The sequence below is a fragment of the Ixodes scapularis genome, unplaced genomic scaffold (assembly GCF_016920785.2).
Source record: "Ixodes scapularis isolate PalLabHiFi unplaced genomic scaffold, ASM1692078v2 PGA_scaffold7__128_contigs__length_106722199, whole genome shotgun sequence".
Classification (NCBI taxonomy): Eukaryota; Metazoa; Arthropoda; class Arachnida; order Ixodida; family Ixodidae; genus Ixodes; species Ixodes scapularis.
In genome coordinates this window covers 73,983,750-74,000,223 of record NW_024609882.1, presented here as the reverse complement: position 1 = coordinate 74,000,223, position 16,474 = coordinate 73,983,750, and the positions used below count along the sequence as shown (strand labels likewise).

General features: G+C 46.7%; 1 long non-coding RNA gene across 2 annotated transcripts; it reads right to left on the bottom strand.

Moving 5' to 3' along the window:
• Positions 1 to 7,161: 7,161 nt before the first annotated feature.
• On the bottom strand, positions 7,162 to 8,116 carry LOC121833241. 2 transcript variants are annotated; one of them, XR_006076586.1, is made up of 3 exons: positions 8,068 to 8,116; positions 7,598 to 7,695; positions 7,162 to 7,212 (listed from the first exon to the last, which is right to left on the bottom strand). It is a non-coding gene; the product is annotated as an uncharacterized LOC121833241 (long non-coding RNA). The 2 variants fall into 2 exon arrangements; XR_006076585.1 differs by lacking the exon at positions 8,068 to 8,116 and adding an exon at positions 7,926 to 7,943.
• Between the last annotated feature and the right edge of the window lie 8,358 nt (positions 8,117 to 16,474).

Genomic DNA, 16,474 nt, shown 5'->3' with positions numbered 1-16,474 from the left:
GAATCTAGCTATAGTGCATAGTAACACCAGTTGGGGCCAAAACAATGTTACATGTGATGAACACAGTTACGAAGAAGAGGTGGTTGTTGATGATGATGTTCGGCCACTTGTAACAAGAGGCCTGATGGCGAACACGTTGCGAAGTGAAGTTCAGTCAGGTGGTATTAGACTTTAACTTAGATATATTTATTTAACATAGTACGTTGGTGGGCGCGACGGGACGTCGCCGCCCGGCACTTTCCGTCCTCCAAAATCCCGACAAGGAACGCTACCACCACCCAGCTCGATCCGCCTCAAAAAAAAAAAGCCCCGTCTCCTCCCTGGCCCCTCCGTTTTAGAGAGTCAGGTTCCCTCTCCCAATCGTCCGAACCAAACGCTGTTTCCCACGCGATTTCTTTCTGGTCAACGGTTGGTCCTAAAAGCACACAAGCAGAACAACAACATGATGTTGTCGTCTCAAACAGATAACCAAAATAAACACACAAAGACCCCACGTTTTCTTCGGCGGTCATTACAAGAAGGCGCCGTGAAGATGGGCGCACCCACGAAACCGGCCCGCTCATACAATGACAGCAAAGCCGACATGTTCGGCACCGTTTACTACACGAGAAGCCCCATCCGGCAGCCACCCGTGGGAATGCGTCCCATTGTCCCGGCTCCCCAATTAGGCAGGCGCCCGCTCGACGCACCCTTGAAAGCGACACTCCCGCGACAGTCCCCCATTCCTGGCCAAGCCGCCGTCTCCCCCGCCGCCCGGGGTGATCCTTCCGACGCCGCAGCTGCGCTTTGACCCAAACCGAAAAAAAAAGAATGAATAATATGCCTGTACCTAACTCCTCCCCACCAAGAATGTTGCGGAGACACTTGATGTAGTAGTAACATTTCCTGTAAAACACTCAAACGAAAAACAACAAACGCGACGAAAGGTACCAGGCATCGACCCCGAATACACAATGCACTTAGAATACGTCTGTACGTATTGCACTGATCACATTCTTCACAATGACACGCGTCAATAAAACTAAAAAAACAATGCCACTCAGAAGTCAGAATGTCCAGACCTCTCCCGAATAAGCACACACGTGTAGAACCCAGTCCTGTACATTCCAAGGTCGTGCACATTCGGAGGTCATGTGATTAAACATTTACGTCTTGCTTTGTTATTCGCAGTGAATATGGCTGATGCACAGCGTTCACGTTACAAACGATTCCTATCAATCCCCCCCCAAAAAAATTACCCATTCAAGCGTTACCTATATACACACCTCACACCTTAGTTGTGCCTGTCCAGTCTCGACAAAGCGTCGGCACACTTGTTAAGAGAACCCCGAATATGAATGATTTCAATGTCATATCTCTGCAATGCCAGAGACCAACGTGTCAACCGGGCACTGGAGGAAGCCGACCGGGGGAGATACGTCAAAGGATTGTGATCCGTGGCGACCTTTATTTTCGCTCCAAAAAGCCAGGTGTCAAGTTTTCCGAGCGCCCACACGATGGCATACGCCTCCCTTTCAATTGCCGACCACTTCGCCTGGCTGTCACTGAGTTTCTTGCTCAGAAACGCGATCGGTCGTTGTGTTCCGCCCACCTCTTGGGAGAGGCACGCGCCAACCGCAAATTCCGAGGCGTCCGTCGTCACAACATACTCGCGATCAGGATCGGGTGCCGTTAGCGCAGGCAGTGCCACCAGTTCAGCCTTCACCACACGAAAGGCGTCATCGGCAGCCTTGTTCCACGGAACTACATTGGGGACCCTTCGGTGCGTGAGCTCTGTTAAGGGAAGGACAATTTCCGAGTATCTGGGGATATAGTCACGGTAATAATTAAGCAGCCCTAGTACGCTTCGCACATCCCTCTTCGTCCTTGGTGGCTTTAGCTCAGCGATCGCCTGAACCCGCTCAGGGTCTGGCGAGTGGGTTCCCGACCCCACCTCATGTCCGAGGTACTTAACTCTAGATTGCGCGAACTTGCACTTCGTGGGGTTGGCGGTGAGACCCACATTTTTGAGCGTCTGAAGTACTGCACGCAAATGGTTCACGTGGTCCTCCCAGGATTCCGAGTAGACGGCTACATCATCGATATACGCGCAGGCGTATCCCCTGTGTTCTCTTAACACCTCGTTCATGACTCTCTGGAACGTTGCCGCCGAATTTCGAAGTCCATAAGGCATAACCTTCCATGCGTAGAGCCCCCTGGGTGTGGCGAACGCGCACAGTTTCTGCGAGTCATCGTCCAGAGCGATCTGCCAATACCCCCGCGTCATGTCCAGCACAGAGATAAAATTTGACTTCGCCACATCGAACAACAGCTCAGTCATGTTTCCCATAGGAAAGCTGTTTGGTTCGGTCACGGTATTCAGCTTTCGATAGTCAATACACATTCGAACCGACCCGTCCTTTTTTGCCACACACACAATAGGGTGCGCGAAGGGACTGTCAATTGGGTAAATGAAATCCCACTCCAATAATTGGGTCACCTGCCGCTCCACTTCACTCCTCAATGCGATCGGCACTTTGTATGAATAACTCTTTGCCAGCTTGGCGTCAGGAAGGAGCGTGACAGTGTGAGACCCGATTTTGCACCTTCCTGGGGTGTCCGAAAACACTTCCGAAGATTCACCTAGCAGTTGATCTAAATCCCGCCTTCGCTGCTCACTTAGCTCCGGGGCCGAATTACTTTCGCTCCTCTCGTTTATATCTTTCTTTATTCCAAGTGGGGTGCTTTCCACTTCCCCAAACTCTTGGTCAGTTTCGAAGATTACCCCTACGTTACCAATTCGGGCCAGATAGGGTCTCAGACGGTTAGCGTGAATCCATCTTTCCACATTGTCTGCCGTTTCAACAATGTAACTGTTCTCCCGTTTTCTTTCTTTTATCTTTGCTGGGCCAACCCACTTCGGCTGCAGCTTTCCGACCTGCCCAGTTTCAAGAATTAGTACCTGGTCTCCCGGGCAGAACTCCTTCGGTTTCGCCCTAAGGTTGTACCTGTCAGCGTAAGCTCTCTGTGCGACTTTGGTTCGACTATCCACCACTAGTGCGGCCTCGGCCATCGCCTCTCGGAGTTGCTTTAGGTACTCAGCGGCCGGCTTGTTCAGTCCAGCTGGGGGTGTCCACTCGCCCGTCCATGACTTTTTTAGAATACTGAGTGGACCGTGCGGCGATCGCCCGTACATCATCTCGAACGGGGAAACCCCTGTAGTGTCATGCGGTACTTCGCGGTATGCCCAAAGCATGCACGGGATGTATTTATCCCAGTCGCGATTGTGGTCGGCGATGACATGTCGCAACATTGCCTTGAAGGTTCCATTCCATCTTTCCACAATTCCGTTGTTCTGTGGGTGTTCAGGCGTTGAGAACCGAATTCCGATTCCCAATCGCTCCGCGAGTTCGCCCGTCAGTCTCGATGCGAAGTTTGTGCCCTGGTCGCAACAAATTACCTCAGGCGTCCCATACCTTGTGAACACCTCCAATAGTGCCTGACATGTAGCCTTTGCCGTTAGTGCTCTCAGCGGTACCACTTCCGCCCAGCGCGTGCATAAATCCACCACGCTGAGAGCATATCGGTATCCGCGTGCCGATGCCGGTTCCAGGGGACCGATACAATCCATATACACCACCTGGAATGGTTGCTCGGGCCTAGTGAGTGGCGTTATCGGAACCCGATCAGTCGTCTTTTTCCGTGCAAACGTCTGGCACGTATGGCAGGTTTGGCAATGTCTCTTAACATCCGCTGCCATGGCGGGCCAAAAAAACGCACTTCTAATCCTCTGCTTTGTCTTACGCTGAGAAAAATGACCCCCACATGGCATATCATGAGCGAGTTCCAGCACCACGCGACGACGCGTGGCCGGAAGTACCAACTGCCTGGAAACCTTCCCCTCGCATTCCTCTTTGTGGAACAACAGTCCGTTTTCGACTAACATTCCATGAGTTCCATCTTTAGCCTGCACCCATGCATCCGTTAAGGTTGGGTCTTCCCTCTGCTCTCGCGTAAAGTTGGGGTCACTTACGCTACCGTCTACTTGCATTTCTTCTACCTCCACGGCTCCAACGGCAGCCTCATCGACTTCCCCCTCCTCGATTTCAGGTTGGCACATACCATCGTTTTCTAGAGCCTCAGTCGTCAGTGAGTTATCCTTCTGAATTTGCTTTTCCATGGTGTCTATTTCTCTCGCCTCATCTTCCAACACGCGCCTAACTCGTTTCAGCTCCTGGTATGCTTCCGTACTAAGCAACACATTAAGGGCACTCGACAGCTCCTTTGTCACTGCACACAATGTCGGCACCTGCTGGCTGACGCTGCCGCCCTCCTCCGATAGGCTAAGAGGAACATAGACCAAATCTGCAGACACCTTTTGTCCAAACGCTCCCTTTAACTTTATCTTTCCACAACTCTGCTCTAAGCACGACGCTGGCACGACGTCCGATCTCAGTACTGTGATCTCCGATCCCGAATCTAAGCATGCCGTAACGGGCTGGTTCGCTGCCAGTAACTTCACCCACTTAAGTGCTGCACCATCTTCTCTTACATGGTTCTCATGTATCTCCTCTGGCTCAACTTCCTGCTCCGGAAGCAACGTCACGTTAGCCACCACTTTGCCCTGCTCGGACCTTTTGCGGTCCTTCTGACTTTGATCCCTCTGCCGTCGCGCCTGCGTGCACTCTCGCTGAAAGTGGCCCACAACGCCACAGTTAAAACACCTCGGTTGGTTTATCCGCTCCTCATTACGTCCTGTGCTACCGGACGCGGACCATCTAGTCTCCTTCGGGTTCTCGTACCTACCCCTGTTGGGCGGTTTTGCAAATGGCTTATCCTTGGCAGAAGCCTTCTTGCCCCGGCAGCTTTCCTCGAAATTTTCGGCAAGCTCCGCTATCTCTTTTGGCCTGAGCCACCCGTTCGTTTCATTTTGAAGCACATACGTTCTCACGTCATCGGGCATCACCTGTTTCACTCTGTCTGCTATTATCAGCTCTTTCAGCTCATCGATCGTTTTAATCTCTCGACTACTTAGGTAGTATAACGAGAACGTCTCTAGCTTCGTGGTAAGCTGAGCCCACGACTCTCCCTCTTCCCTACGTGCTGCATAGAATAATCTTCGATATTCATTTGCTGTCATTTTTAGCTCTCTCAGAATTTTGGCCTTCAGTTCCGCGTAGGGCATTATTTGTCCAGACGACTGGCTCGCACTGAACGTTCTCATCTTTTCGTTCAAGAAGGGCAGGATAACCGCGCCCTGAACCTCCTCGGGAATTTTGAGGGATGCCAACAACGTATCGACGTTCTTAAACCAAGCAGGCACTAAGGACTCGGTGTCTGGCATTTTGGTTAGCACCGCTCTCAGATCCTTCGCGTAGTCTCCCATCCTGTTCTGCTCCCTCTGGTCCCGGTCTCCACTGCTTGATCTCATCTGCATCTGCGCCAACTTCAGCTTTTCGAGCTCTACTTGAAGTTTTAAGCTCTCAATTTCCATTTCCCTCTCTTTCAGGTTGCGTGCGCTTTCAGCGTTCTCCACCGCAGATGCTTGATTTTCTCCCACGCCCTCATCGCCTGAATCAGCCATTGTTTCTCTATTTCTTTTGCTCATTGACCTCGTCACCGACATGCAAGACCTCGGAGAAAACAGGAAAGGGTCCCACCTGTTTTGATATAATGCTCTCCCGGGCTTGTCGCGTTGAAGTGATGTCGTTCGTGACCGTCAGTGTCCTCTGCCGTCTGCACTGCAAGAGCACCAAGTCCGACGTTATCGACGAGGTCTCGCAACTCCCGTCGTCTTCACCTGGGGCTCGAGCTTGCCCGTTGCCTTCCCTCCACGACGTGGTGTTGAAGTTGGAACTTCCAAGTCCTCCCGCCGAAGTGTCGACTTGTTGCTTTCCACGCTGGGCCTCAGCCCCCGAAGCCTCCCGCTGAGGTGCCGCTTCAAACTTTTGGTCGTAACCCACAAGTCCTCCCGCTGAGGTCTCGACTTGCTTTCTTTCCCGTTAGGCCTGAGCCTCCGAAGCCTTCCGCTGAGGTGCCGCTTCGTACCGTTGGGTCAAAACCCACAAGCCTTCTCGCTGAGATGTCGACTTGTTTTCTCCCACGTTGGGCCTGAGCCGCCGAAGCCTCCCGCTGAGGTGCCGCTTCGTATCCTTGGGTCGGAACCCACGAGCCTTCTCACTTAGATATGGACTCGTTCCACTTGCTCTGGGCTGGTTGTCCTTCCTTCGCAGAAAGTCGCCACCATCCTGTCCCGACTGCGCCAGTTACGAAGAAGAGGTGGTTGTTGATGATGTTCGGCCACTTGTAACAAGAGGCCTGATGGCGAACACGTTGCGAAGTGAAGTTCAGTCAGGTGGTATTAGACTTTAACTTAGATATATTTATTTAACATAGTACGTTGGTGGGCGCGACGGGACGTCGCCGCCCGGCACTTTCCGTCCTCCAAAATCCCGACAAGGAACGCTACCACCACCCAGCTCGATCCGCCTCAAAAAAAAAAGCCCCGTCTCCTCCCTGGCCCCTCCGTTTTAGAGAGTCAGGTTTCCTCTCCCAATCGTCCGAACCAAACGCTGTTTCCCACGCGATTTCTTTCTGGTCAACGGTTGGTCCTAAAAGCACACAAGCAGAACAACAACATGATGTTGTCGTCTCAAACAGATAACCAAAATAAACACACAAAGACCCCACGTTTTCTTCGGCGGTCATTACAAGAAGGCGCCGTGAAGATGGGCGCACCCACGAAACCGGCCCGCTCATACAATGACAGCAAAGCCGACATGTTCGGCACCGTTTACTACACGAGAAGCCCCATCCGGCAGCCACCCGTGGGAATGCGTCCCATTGTCCCGGCTCCCCAATTAGGCAGGCGCCCGCTCGACGCACCCTTGAAAGCGACACTCCCGCGACAGTCCCCCATTCCTGGCCAAGCCGCCGTCTCCCCCGCCGCCCGGGGTGATCCTTCCGACGCCGCAGCTGCGCTTTGACCCAAACCGAAAAAAAAAGAATGAATAATATGCCTGTACCTAACTGACACTACGACATAACTTGTCGGAAAAGTGACACGAGCTAGATCAGCGTTGTCTCCATCTCAAAGTCCTGTTCGATCTGTAATAACTCAGACCTTTTACTTACCATGAAAATACACCAGCGAAGTTGACTCCGTAACTAGAGTTGTTCAAATGGTTAAATCATCAAACGTTGCTCGACATTTCGAGATGCTAACCGTATCTTCTGAAAAACAAGACATACACAAGACTGTCAGAATACCAGTTTAAGCACGCGAGAGTAGCTTAAATCGCAGTTGGTACTGGACATGCAAAGTAACCCTGCAGTGCAAGTATGGGGAGGCTGCCAGAGATCAGCCAACTTGTGCCCTGAAAAACCTCTACAAAACAAGAATGAATCATGCTTTTCCATTGCGAAGTTAACTCATAACCTGCTAAAATATGCATTAGAAAAAGGCTTGATACGTGCTCCAACTGGGGCTTTAGTGGCACCATGTTAGATGTGGCTGATATTGCTACAACAGTTGTTGAAAAAGTGACATCAGCTACATCAGCGTTGCCTCCCTCTCAGGGACATGCTCAATATGTAAGAAATCATACTTGTGACTTACCATAAAAAACACAAGCGAGGTTGACTCTGTAAATCGACTTGTTGAAATGGTTAAATCATCAAACATTTATCGACGTTTCGAGCTGCTACCTATTTTTTCTGAAAAACAAGACACACAAGACTGTCAGAATGCTAGTTTAGGCAAGTAAGAGTAGCTTAAATCACAGCTGGCACTAGACATGCAAAGTAACACTGCAGGAGGCTGCCAGAGATCAACCAACTTGTGCCCTGAAAAACCCTCTACAAAGCAAAAATGAACCATGTAGTTCCATATTGAAGTTAACTCATAACCTGCTAAAATATGGAATAGAAAAAAGCTTGATACATACTCAAACTGGGGTTTTAGTGGCACCATGTTAGAAGCGGCTGATATTGCTACAACAGTTGTCGAAAAAGTGACATCAGCTACATCAGCGTTGCCTCCCTCCCAGGGACATGCTCAATCTGTAAAAGCTCAGACTTGTGACTTACTATAGAAAAACAAAAGCGAAGTTGACTCCGTAATTCAACTTGTTCAAATGGTTAAATCATCAAACATTGCTCGATGTCTTGAGGTGCAAACTGTATTTTCTGAAAAACAAGACACAAGATTGTTCGACTATCAATTCAATCAAGTTAGAGCAGCTTAAATAGCAGTTGGCACTGGACATGATAAGTAGTCAAGCAGTACAAGCATAGCTGCAGGTGGCTGCCAAACCGGCCGACTTGTGCTTTGAAAAACCTGTATAAAACAAAAAGAAAAACCACGCAGCTTCACTTACTTCGAAGCTTAAAAGTTACTATTTAATAATAATACATTTAAATATTCAACGAATAATTATTTTGTGCGAGAGCAAGTGGCAAAAAAGTTGCAAGGAGATAAGCTGCAAAATGGCAGGATGCTGGTTGCTGTAATTAAACAGATGCAGACTCCTGATAACACAGGATATGAATACCATATCATGTCAGCCACATCTGCCTTGACATTGTAGCACTCGCACTGCATGCATGCATCACCGGTTCACAGCAGCGTATCGCAGCAAATCATGCATTTGCTCTGGGGGCTCAAAAATTTTATAAATCAAACATCTTTGTTTACAATTATAGGATGACTTCCAGTTTTAAATGAACAAGTGGAAATAAGTTTTATTTGCATACAGTTTCCAGACTTCTGTGTGGGCTTTTGCGAGTCGTTTCAGTTGCTTGTTTAAGATGGTGTGTCCTGGAGCATTCTAAGATTGAAAATTGGTACAACTGCAGAACCGTCATATTCAATGAAAGTATAAACAAAATATGACATCATTCACTTCGATATTTGGAAGTTTTGAATATTCCCAAAGCCCTTCCTTACACTTCTTAAAAGGTTGGCGTCAGCCACATTAGAGTTATCTCCCTCTTAGAGACACGCTAGACGTGCAGGAATTCAAATTTGCACTTACCATAAAAAAAACATACAGATTCAAGGGATTTCTGTGGAGACTCATTTGAAGCCCTTCAGCAGCGCTAAAATCTTGCGATGGGCCGTCGTTCGCTTCACTGCTCCCATTTTCTTCAACCCCTTCTCCAGGTTGATTTGGAAGATTAGTCTAAGAGGATATATTGCATCATTTAACATTAATGCCATGCTTGCTTCATGAATACCCAGCCTGGTTTAGGTAAAGCCATTTTTTTTCTATTATCAGGTCAGACTATGGTAGTGTTGGATCATGTTAAACCTGAAAGACTGCTGGACAAATACACATTCTATACACCGACACGCTGTTTATACACAAGCCCGCGTTTGCCCACACCAGGTGTGGGCACTGCGCATGCGCAGAAACCAAATTAGCGTGAAATGAAGTGTGCGCGCATGCGCAGTGCCATCGACAGCGCCGCCGCAGCTGCAAGACGTCAGTGCTGCGTGCTGGTCTATACAAGATAACCATGTTTCCCAGCCTTGAAAGTTATAGCCTAATGACAACCAGTGTTCACATGTTATCAATTCATTATAAAAATGCATCAGCGTAATTCTTTGTAAAATTAATACAGCTCAAATGTTTGTGCGAGTTGTGAAAAAGGGCATTACGGCACGATAAATGAAAGGGTGATATAGATTATGCCATTCTATGACATATCCCGTGGACTTGACACATTTTAAGATTCTCTCCCCGTTGAATAAACTCGAGACTGGCCAAAGCTTCCTTTAGATAGGTAAATTCAACACGCAAAAAGCTCCAAACAAGACGCATACCGCCTTCAAGAATGGCATAGGCTCTTTAAACATTGGCTGACGCTCAGTGACAAGGAAGCGTGCAATTGTTGTTGATGACGCCTCCTGAAAAAAATATGAGCTTGCATCTCAGGCGATTTGAATCTGCATGAACGGTGGCTAAGCTCTTTACAAACAGTCTGACTGCAGAGCCAAGATTAATGCATACAATTTTACAGTCCGTGGAACAGTGGTATCACGTGCCCTCCTGAGTGGCGCCATGCAAGTAATGAGTGGACGTATATTGCTTTAATATACACATAGAATATTATGAGCATAAAAATTAATATCAATACGATGGTCTTAGACCATGTGGTTGGGGGAATCAGCGTACGGTGACACAGGTGCATTCTGTGAAATGAGAAATTCATCAGCTGCATTGTGATTGCTAACTAGTGAACGCGCATCACGCAGTGGTGATAAACCGGTAGGAATCAGTTCATCGAACGACGTTTCCTCGACAGATCGTTTCATCAACAGCTAAAATTAGTTTTTTTTTTTTTTTTTTTTTTTTTTTTTAGTGGGGGGGGGGGGGGGGTTAATAACCTGCACGAGACTGTCGCCGCGAAGCGACCTGTACGGGTCGGTTAGGTGGGTTAACATTTTTGTAATGTGCAGCCGCAGGCTGTCACCGCGAAGTGGTGTGAACGCAGGCGGGAGTGTGGGTTAAAGCGCACTTCACTGATACACGCGTGGCGAAACGACCCTGCAGCGTGAAATTCGCGTAACGAGTGCCGATGAAACGTTCGTGTCGACGAAACGTGTCCACGAAACGTACTTCCGCGAAACGAATTTCGACGAAACAATAGGGACCCCCCGGCGAAAAGAGCAGGCTACAGGCCGCGCGAACAACGTTGCGAAACTCGTAAAGCACACTCACGCACTCAGACAGTGCGTTGTCTTGTGCTTTACTTCAACACTCCTGCCAGCCAGCACGCGCGAACAGCCTCCCAATCGCTACGAACAACGAACCGCGCGTACCAGCGAGCTCGCGACATGACACAAGGTTCAAACGAGTACCGGACATGAGCTTTCAATTCTGAGAAGAACGTCAAACACGAACTGAGATAGCGGCGACCTTCATTGAACCCGAAAGTTTAAAGCGACGCAAATCCGTGATTTCGTTCCTTTCGAGGAAATAAGTGTCAAAAATACGAACGCATATATGACAGTCCCCAATCAATGTTAATAAAAAGAGCAGAACAAACTCACCGTTTTGATAACAAGAAGGTAGTTTAACGTTGAACAGTCGCAAACGCAAAAGAGTAAAGCTATACGCACTCCGGAGTGCGCTTCGGACGGAAATGGCTATACGCACTCCGCTTTTCTCGTATAAAAAGAGTGGACACAACGAGTTTACTAACCGGTGCCATGGCATAGGGGTTAGGGTGCCCGCTTCATACGCAAGTGGACGCGGGTTCGATCCGCGGTGGATCTACTTTTTTTTTTTTTTTTTTCTCAAACATTTTGTTTTGTCGAGGCATTTGGCGATATTTACGACATTTCCTTTTTTGCGATGAACAGTAAAAAAAAAAAAAAAAAATCGAATGTTGTCGAGAAACTTTGCAGAACTAAATGGTATCGTTGAATTAAAACGAAAGAAACCCTTTCCGGAGGTGCGATCGGGGACAGCGGGGCTTGGATTGCCGGCTGGACGCCGCGAAGCGGCGTGTACTGGTTACGCTTTGTAATTAGCAGCCGATACTGTCGCCGCGAAGCGGCGTGAACGCAGGCGGGGGGCTGTGTTAACGAGCGCCCCAGTGATTCACGCGCCGTTCGAAAAGGGTGGCCCGAGCGGCATGATCTCTCGGAGGAGTGCGTATAGCCATTTCCGCGCGAAGCGCACTCCGGAGTGCGTATAGCTTTACTCAACGCAAAAATCACCAAGCGCCTTTACCCCTCGACAAAACAAGCGCGGTAGCAAAACAAGGAAAACAAGCGAGCGGAGATGCGTAGATGAAGAGATAGCGGTAGTGTGATTGTACTAGACAAAAATCTCACCTCGAGCCTTTTCGACTAAGTGGTAACTAGCGCCACCTCGTTTCGGAACCTTTATTATAAGTTGTTTAACAGTGCAATAAATAATATTTTAAAGAGTGAGAACCGTTGTCTATTAGTCTAAACCAAATAAGACAATTTTCAGCTTGTTGCAAACAACTTTTGTTGTTGTTTACAGAATCGTAACTTTAGATTTACGGACAAGTCAACCATATTTCAGATTACGGATGCTTCTCCGTAGCCTTTAATTAGAAGTTCTACGTTTTTTTACGGAACGTTTTTACCGTGTAGAGTTTGTTTAAGTACGTATTTTCATTGATCGGCTGGTTACTGTTTGCTCATTGTACATACCACCTTCATTTCCTTTATCAGCAGAAGATCTTGAACAGTTGGCTGATCAATTGCCAGAACCCCTTTTTATGCTTGGGGATTTTAATGCACACAACCCACTTTGGAGGAGTCAACGGTTTGACAGTCGGGGAAAAGTGATTGAACGTTTCGCCTCATCAAGTGAACTCTGTGTGCATACCACTGGTGAACCAACATATTTGAGCTCAGCTCACAGCTCTTTTTCGTGTATCGATATTTACATTTGTTCCCCGGATATATTTACCTTTTTTAGTGGAATGTTATTAATAACCCATATGGCAGTGATCGCTTCCCAGTTCACCTGGCCCCAACGCAACTCCTGCCAATATTGCCGTCGCGTCCTTCCTGGGGAAGCTTGAAACCGAAAAATGGGAGCTTTTTCAGAATACAGTTGTGTCCACCCATGACCTCCTTGACACGCTTTCTGTCGATCAAGTAAATGACCATATCACCACAATCTTAGTAGAGGCAGCGCCGGCTTCGATTTCCCGAACGACGGGCTATTTGCCTAAGCATCCTAAGCCTTGGTGGAACGATGAGTGCCGTGAAGCTAAGAAAACGAAAAATAAATACTGGGGAATTCTGCGTTGATATCCAACTGCTAGAAATGTCTTGTCTTTTAAGCAGAAGCTGCGAACGCGCGCAATGTTCGAAAACAGGCAAAAAAGAACTCCTCGATTGGCTATATCTTCTCCATCAATAGTTCCACACATTTCAAGGTGGTCTGGGACAGGGTTAGGAAAATAGACGGAGACTACCGTCACTATTCAATTCCCTTAATATCGTCACCAGACGGTGATACCCCCTCCTCGCTGGAAGAGCAGGCTAACATTCTGAGCGGGCATTTTCAAAGAATATCAGGATGTGGAAATTACTGCAGTAACTTCCTAAGTCACAAGGCAAGGACAGAAAAGGATAGGCTTGTTTCTGCTGGCAACAACACCGAAGAGTACAACCAACATTTTAAACTTGCTGAGCTACGTTATGCTCTTGCATCATCAAAGCCTTCAGCCCCAGGTTCCGATAGAGTTCATTACATCATGCTAACCCATCTCGTTGAATCATTATTTGATTTTCTTCGCAAATTTTTTAATCGCGTATGGAGAGAAGAGCAGCTACCTTATTAAGTGGAAAAAAGCCATTATATTCTCCTTTTTAAAACCAGCAAAAGACAGATCTAATGCCTCTAGTTACCGCCCTACTGCATTGACTAGTTGTCTGGAAAAGAATTTTAAGAGACTTGTAAATAACAGGCTTTATCTTATTTTAGAAAGCAACAGTCTATTAAGTTGTTTTCAATGTGGTCTTCGCGTTTCAAGGTCGACAACTCATCACCTTGTCCGCCTTGAAACTGGTATCAGAGAAGCTTTTTGTTAACAGGCAGTTTTACCTTTCTGTGTTTTTTAATCTCGAGAAGGCTTATTATACCACCTGGCGGTATGGTATTTTACAGGATATTGTGCGCGTTGCTATACGGGAAAGAATGTTCAACTGCATTTCCATTTTTTTTTTAAATAAAGAACCTTCCAATTGCGTTTAGGAACTACACTTTCTTCTTGTTTGGTTCAGGAGAATGGTGTCTCCCAAGGCTGTGTTCTTAGTGTGACGTTGTTTCTCTTGACAATCAATTCTTTGTCACTGGTGACACCACCAAATGTTATGCACTCGCTATATGTTGACGACGTTCAGATCTCGTTTGCGTCTTGCAATTTCTACATTGGTGCACGGCAATTGCAGATGACTATCAATAGAATCACAAAGTGGACCGATCAAAACTGGTTCAAGTTTTCGACAGAAAATACGGTTGTTTTTTTCCTCCTAGAAAAGAGGCCTATTTCCGGACCCCTCGGTGTATTTGGCAGGGCAGTGCTGCCAGTTAGAGCCGAGCATAGCTTTCTCGGTGTCACCTTTGATAAAAAGCCCATTTTTGGTTCACATATTAAGTAGCTCCGATTGAGATGCTAGAAGAAAGCTAAATATTATGAGAGTTCTTTCGCACAAGTTCTGGGGTACAGGTCAGGTCTGTCATTTGCGCATTTAGAGAGCAGTTTTACGGTCAACTTTCGACCATGGATGTATCGTGTATGGGTCAGCCAAAGCAGCAACTCTCAAAACGTTGGACCCCAACCACCACCAGGGTATTCGGCTTGCAACGGGGGCATTTCGTACATCGCCGGTGCCTAGTCTGTATGCAAAAGCAATTGAATGGTCTCTTGAGAGGCGCAGGTTATTTCTTTGTATTTTGTACTCTTTACAAATTCGCTCTTCGCCAAACTGTCCTGTTCACTCCATCATACAAAATATACAATATGAAGGCATCTTCCAGAACAGACCATCTATCACAATACCTTTTGCTTGGCGCATAAACGCACTGACTGAACAACATAGCTTTGAAGCACCTGGTCCTGTTGTTCAGTTACAGCAACCACTGACCCCTCCGATGAACAATGATATAAACTGCAATCTCTCCTTGTCCAAATAGAACAAGAGAGTAGCGTCCGCAGATGTCATAAGATAAGGATTTCTTGAAATGCATGCCAGTCATAGAATATACCGTAGTTTGTTTACAGATGGCACAAAGACTTCACATTATGTCAAATGTGCTTTTGTTTCGGAGTCCATTCAGTGTGTCCGAAGAATAAGTAGAGATGACGCAGTGTTCACAGTCGAGCTCTGTGGTTTAATACTGGCAGTTGAGCACCTTTTGAAGCATAAATTCCTTAAAACGGTACTTTTTCTCCGACTCGCTTACCGCAAAAAGAGCCCCTAAATGCTTAGAAAGGAAAAAGAACCCTCTTGTTAGAGATTTACACCGACGAGTGCTTAAAGCACTAGAGCGGAAACAAGCCATTGAGCTCTGCTGGGTACCCAGCCACATGGGAGTAGCTGGTAATGAAGAGGCCGATCAGGCTGCCGCAACTTTGGCTGATCGCAGTGTTGACATTTTTGCGATACCAGCTGCTAATTACAGAGTAGAATTACGAAGGCAGATAACAAAGAATCGGCAAGAGGAATGGGACACTGACACTTACAATAAGCTTCACTTCATCAAAAGACCTCTAACGGAATGGAAACGTTGCAGGCATCGTGAGTGTTTTTACGAGGTTATTTTGTGTCGATAGCTGATTGGACATACACATCTCACTCATGGACAACTTCTAAGGGGGGAGAGGCACCATAGTGTAATTCCTACTCTGAACCGCTAACTATTCTACATATTCTCTTAGTCTGCCCAAAATATGAGCGTGAAGGTCACCAACATTTTGCATTGTTTTACCATTAGCATGTTCCATTTCATCTGATGCTCTTGCTTGGGGAAGAATCTCTCATACCATATACACAGGCTTATCAGTTTTTGAAGAATATTTGCCTTATACACCCTCTCTATTTTTTATGCTGCTTTATGAGAGCTGACACTGTTATCAACCTGTCTTTTCCACTTCTTTTATCATAGTACTGGCGCACTATGGCCTTTCCTTGCTGACGCGCCAAAACATCCCAATTTCTTTATTTCATTCATTTTCCATCCTGTTTTAAAATTACAATTTGTCCACTTTCATTCTACTTCTGTAACCTGCATAAACATTCCCCGAAGGCTCTCTGAACATTGTATTTTTTTCCGTAGACACTGCAGTAGTTCAATATAAAATAAGTGATTCCTCTCGAAATTGCTTTGTCATAGTGTTGCAAGAAAAGAAGTAACAAGATGCATGGTATTTTACATGTTCCATTTTTAAACCTATGTTCACCTCAAGTGTTCTGAGATCCTTCAATATAAAATTTCGAAATTCACGTCGGTTGCGGATGCATCTGAAGAGAGCTGACGGATGCAGATACGGTGACTCGAATGCAGGTTGGACGAAGTTAGCGATATCCTTTTGTTCTCTAGAATTTTATAATTATTTTTATCTAAACTTTTTCGAAAATCCGCTCGGTTGCATCAAAATACAGTCACTTAAACAGAGTGTTTAATTCAAGCTAAATTATTGTGTAAATTTTTTTTATTTCTATCCTGCCTCTAGAACAGGATCCCAAAAGCAAATCAGTGTCCCAATTTTTAATATACTGTGCTAGCCTGCCCTGCCTTTTATATAGCCAGAGTGGCATCTGCTTATTTGAGACTTTCTGAAGCCTCAGGCGATGGATCATGCAACAGTCTACAGTTTCCTCTTTATACTTTATTATACTGAATCGTCCGCTCCATCTAACTAAAAACTCGTATATCGGAGATTGTCCACCGAAAAGACAGTTGAAACAATGCTTACCACACAGATATTTAGAAAC